Source organism: Bombina bombina, chromosome 1, assembly GCF_027579735.1.
Source record: "Bombina bombina isolate aBomBom1 chromosome 1, aBomBom1.pri, whole genome shotgun sequence".
Lineage (NCBI taxonomy): Eukaryota > Metazoa > Chordata > Amphibia > Anura > Bombinatoridae > Bombina > Bombina bombina.
Window position 1 is genome coordinate 603434060 of NC_069499.1, and position 5407 is coordinate 603439466.

Sequence of the window (5407 nt, forward strand, 5' to 3'; positions counted from 1 at the left end):
CATCTCCCCTATTTTATGTTAAATGGACATAAAATCCAGATTTTTTCTTTCATGATTCACAGAGTATGCAATGTTGAACAACTTTCTATTTGTCTCTATTATCTATTTTTTGTTTTTTATAGTATCATTGGTTGAAAAGCATAATTAGTTAGGCTTGAGAGCAGAAGTGCACTACTGTGAACTAGCTGCTGATTGGTGTATGGACATATGACTCTGGTTGTTAGCTCACCTGGTGTGTTCAGCTAGCTCCCACTAGTTCAATGCTGCTGCTTCAACAAAGAATCCCAAGAGAACAAAGTAAAATAATAGAAGTAAATTGGCAAGTTATTTAAAACTGTATGCTCTATCTGAATAATGAAAGAACAATTCTTGGTTTCATTTCCCTTTTTTAAAAAGATTAGACGTACAAAGCAAACGGCTTAAGGACATTTTCCTGGTTTAAAACACTCCTCAACATCATCAGAATGCAATGTTCTCCCCAGTACCTTTTTAGCGGGTACACTACCCAGCTGATTTTACTGACCACCTGGCTAAAATTTTAGGCAATATTAATAAACTTAAATTAGCTAATATTTAAAAAAAAAAAAAAAAAAAAGTTTAATTTTTATTGCGCAAATGATCACTAAATACATTAGTGTTTAAATTATGCAATTAATTTGTGCTTTGGATACCAGAAACTTTTATATAATTATTAGAGAATATTACACTGCCCCCACCCGGCTACTTCATAATGCCACCTGGGCTAGCAAAGTTTTCTGTAGAGAACACTAGAATGGTAAAGTTGGTTCAGTGTTGCAAACAGTAGGGCACATTAAAATTACAGAGTGAAGTGCAGGTTATCAGCCAAAATAAAAGTGCAGTTTAGTACTACTACAGAACACACTGGTTGAAGAATAGGTACTTGTTCAGTTTTTATCGGAGAGGATCATTATTAGACGGGAGAAGGGAATCTGTTTAGAGGGGTGAATGTAGCAATACAGTGTAGAAGTGTGTGTTTTGTGTAGCGCACATACATATATTTATTTGCTCACTTGCCAGAAACAAAGCACAACTAGTCACTGGCTGTTAGTCACAAAAGTGATTTAAACTATTGGTTGTCAGTGACAGTAAGAACAGGGGTCTAACTTCTTCATTACCATTAACACACAGTAGGAGTTTAACCTGTAGGTGAGAGAAACACACAGCAGTCATTTAACTCCTTGTTTGTATCAACACTAGCAACAGTGAATTAACCACTTGATGGCTAAAAACGCATTGACAATGAAAAGGTTAAATTGTTGCTGTGTAAAACAATTTGCAACAGGAAATTAACCCCTTTCTTGCCAGAAGCATAATGGCTGCAGTGATTTAAGCTCTTGATTACCCCACGTACAAGCTACAGTGAATTAAGCCCTTGTTGCCAGAAAAACACAGTAATCTAGGAAAATTACACCTATAACACTCTGCCATGTGTATTATGCTGCCTCTGACAGTGTTGTGCTCTGTAACTAAGGGGATGGCAGGAAGGAGAGAAATAAGCCTTGCTGGGACTTGTTCATACAGCAGTCACATGTGGCTATTCTCATGCATAATGCAGAAGGAAGGAGTTTGGTATTGTGTGTGTGTGTGTGTGTGTTTTTTTTTTGTTTTTTTTTTTCAAATCATATATTTATCATACCTGATACAGACACGCGTGTGTGTGTGTATATATATATATATATATATATATATATATATATATATATATATATATATATATATATATATATATATATATATATATACACACACACAGTATCTCACAAAAGTGAGGACACCCCTCACATATTTATAAATACCTTTTCATGTAACACTGAAGAAATTACATTTTGCTACAATGTAAAGTAGTGAGTGTACAGCCTGTATAACAGTGTAAATTTGCTGTCCCCTCAAAATAACTCAACAATTAATGTCTAAACCGTTGGCAACAAAAGTGAGTACACTCTTATTAGCCATTTTCCCTCCCCGGTGTCATGTGACTCGTTAGTGTTACAAGGTCTCAGGTGTGAATGGGGAGCAGGTGTGTTAAATTTGTTGTTATTGCTCTCACACTCTCTCATACTGGTCACTTGTAGTTCAACATGGCACCTCATGGCAAATAACTCTCTGAGGATCTGAAAATAGAATTGTTGCTCCACATAAAGATGGCCTAGGCTATAAGAAGATTGCCAAGACCCTGAAACTGAGCTGCAGCACAGGGGGCAAGACCATACAGTGGTTTCACAGGACAGGTTCCACTCCACAGAACAGGCCTCGCCATGGTCGATCAAAGAAGTTGAGTGCACATGCTCAGTGTCATATCCAGAGGTTGTCTTTGGGAAATAGATGTATGAGTGCTGCCAGCATTGCTGCAGAGGTTGAAGGGTTCAGCCTGTAAGTGCTTTAGACTATACCCCGCACACTGCATAAAATTGGTCTGCATGGCTGTCTTCCCAGAAGCAAGCCTCTTCTAAAGATGATGTACAAGAAAGCCCACAAACAGTTTGCTGAAGAAAAGCAGACTAAGGACATGGATTACTGGAACCATGTCCTGTGGTGCGATTAGACCAAGATAAACGTATTTGGTTCAGATGGTGTCAAGCATGTGTGGCGGCAACCAGGTGAGGAGTACAAAGATAAGTGTGTCTTGCCTACAGTCAAGCATGGTGGTGGGAGTGTCATGGTCTTGGCCTGCATGAGTGCTGACGGCACTGGGGAGCTACAGTTCATTGAGGGATCCATGAATGCCAACACGTTCTGTGACATACTGAAGCAGAGCATGATCCCCCTCAATATATATATATATAATATATATATATATATATATTTTTTTTTTTATTAGTCGTATGCAAAAGTTAAGTCACCCCTGACAATTTCCATGGTTTTCATTTATAAATAATTGGGTGTTTGGATCAGCAATTTCATTTTGATCTATCAAATAACTGAAGGACACAGTAATATTTCAGTAGTAAAATGAGGTTTATTGGATTAACAGAAAATGTGCAATATGCATCAAAACGAAATTGGACAGGTGCATAAATTTGGGCACCCCAACAGAAATCAATTGCATCAATATTTAGTAGAGCCTCCTTTAGCAAAAATAACAACCTCTAGACGCTTCCTATAGCCTGTAATGAGTGTCTGGATGAAGGTATTTTGGACCATTCCTCCTTGCAAAACATCTCCAGTTCAGTTAGGTTTGATGGTTGCCGAGCATGGACAGCCTGCTTCAAATCACCCCACAGATTTTCAATGATATTAAGGTCTGGGGACTGATATGAGCATTCCAGAACATTGTACTTGTTCCTCTGCATAAATGCCAATGTAGATTTTGATCAGTGTTTTGGGTTGTTGTCTTGTTGAAATATCCAGCCCCGGCGTAACTTCAACTGTGTGACTGATTCCTCGACATTATTCTCAAGTATCTGCTGATATTGAGTGGAATCCATGCAACCCTCAACTTTAACAAGATTCCCAGTACCGGCACTGGCCCCCCAGCATGATGGAACATCCACCAAATTTTACTGTGGCTAGCAAGTGTTTGTCTTGAAACACTGTGTTTTGCCGCCATGCATAATGCCCCTTGTTATGACCAAATAACTCAATCTTTGTTTTATCAGTCCACAGCATCTTCTTCCAAATTGAAGCTGGCTTGTCCAAATGTTCTCACCATCCTTTGCCTCTCCAATATTTTACTTCTGGCCATAACAAGAACTGTGCCTGTGGTCTTCCATTTCCTCACTATGTTCCTTACAGTGGACACTGACGGCTTAAATCTCGGCGATAGCTTTTTGTAGCCTTCCCCTAAACCATAATGTTGAACAATCATTGTTTTCAGGTTATTTGAGAGTTGTTTTGAGGAACCCATGTTGACACTCTTCAGAGAAGAATCAAAGAGAACAACAAAAAGTTCAAGGCTTAATGGGCTCACCAAACCAATTATGTGTTCCAATTAATCAGTGCTAGGTAGTTACAGGTATTCAAAATGACAAGGGTGCCCAAATGTATGCACCTGTCTAATTTCGTTTTTATGCATATTGCACATTTTCTGTTAATCCAATAAACCTCATTTTAGTACTGAATTATTCCTGTGTCCTTCAGTTATTTGATAGATCAAAATGAAATTGCTGATCCAAACACCCAATTATTTATAAATGAAAACCATGGATATTGTCAGGGGTGCCTAAACTTTTGCAACCGACTGTGTGTGTATGTGTGAGATAATAAATAAAATAAAAAAAAATAAATATATATATATATATATATATATATATATATATATATATATATATATATATATATATATATAGTAACAGCGCTAAAAAATAACAATGTGCAAACAACTTTACAATAAGAATATTGGTGTTTATTTGAAGTGTAAAGACCACAGTTATAAATTCACAAAAATATATATAACATAGGCAAATATTGTTTGAGTTGTCTGGCCAGAGGTTGCGACTTGCTGCTAACTTTTACTCATACTTTTGTATGCATGTTTTTATTGTTACCGGTTTTATTGTATTTTGCTCAATGTATTAAGATGCAATTAGTTTGCAACTCACTTCCCCGGGTTTGTTAACTCTATATAGAGTTTGCAACAATATTTGCCTATGTTATATATATTTTTGCGAATTTATAACTTTTATCTTTACATTTCAAATAAACACCACTATTCATATTGTAAAGTTGTTTGCACATTTATTATTTTTAGCGCTGTTACCATTTGTAATCCATTCACTTCTTTCTTTAGAACTGCTGCTTACACACCCATTTTTCAGGGACAAAGTATCCGTCTGAGAAAGGGGATACTTTGTCCCCGAAAATGTCACAGTGAAGAAATGACCAGAGAGTGCAAGCCTATGTTTATTTTTTAATTATCTATTGCTAGCACCCTGGTAGTTGTTGGATGAGTGAGAGTGCACATCCTTCAAATATATAAAAACAGGCCTGTATTAAGAAAAACAATCTCACTGTATGTTGGACTTTTTTTTTTTTTTTTTTTTTTCTTTTTCAATTTTATTTATTTACCAACCAGTAGTACATAAACTCAATAACATATATCTCTCTCATACCTCGCAGGGTGTATAGAGAATCAACATTTTAACAGAAAAAATAAAGATCTCCATACATTCAAAAAAGCAAAAAGATAATGTAAGACTTTACATCTTGACAAATATTTCAATACAATATTAGATTCAATTGGGATACATTAATCGATTTCTTTACTACAGTTTTTTTTTATTTTTGTTTGTTTGTTTTTTTCTCCCTAAAACAAAAACACCTGCTAGTCAGTGATACAAAAAAAAAAAAAAAACACACACAAAACAAAACGTGAAAACTCATGGCGACCTTTCACCCCTCTCTACTCACCCCCTCATTTTTACATAAAATGTTAATCCAAACCTATATC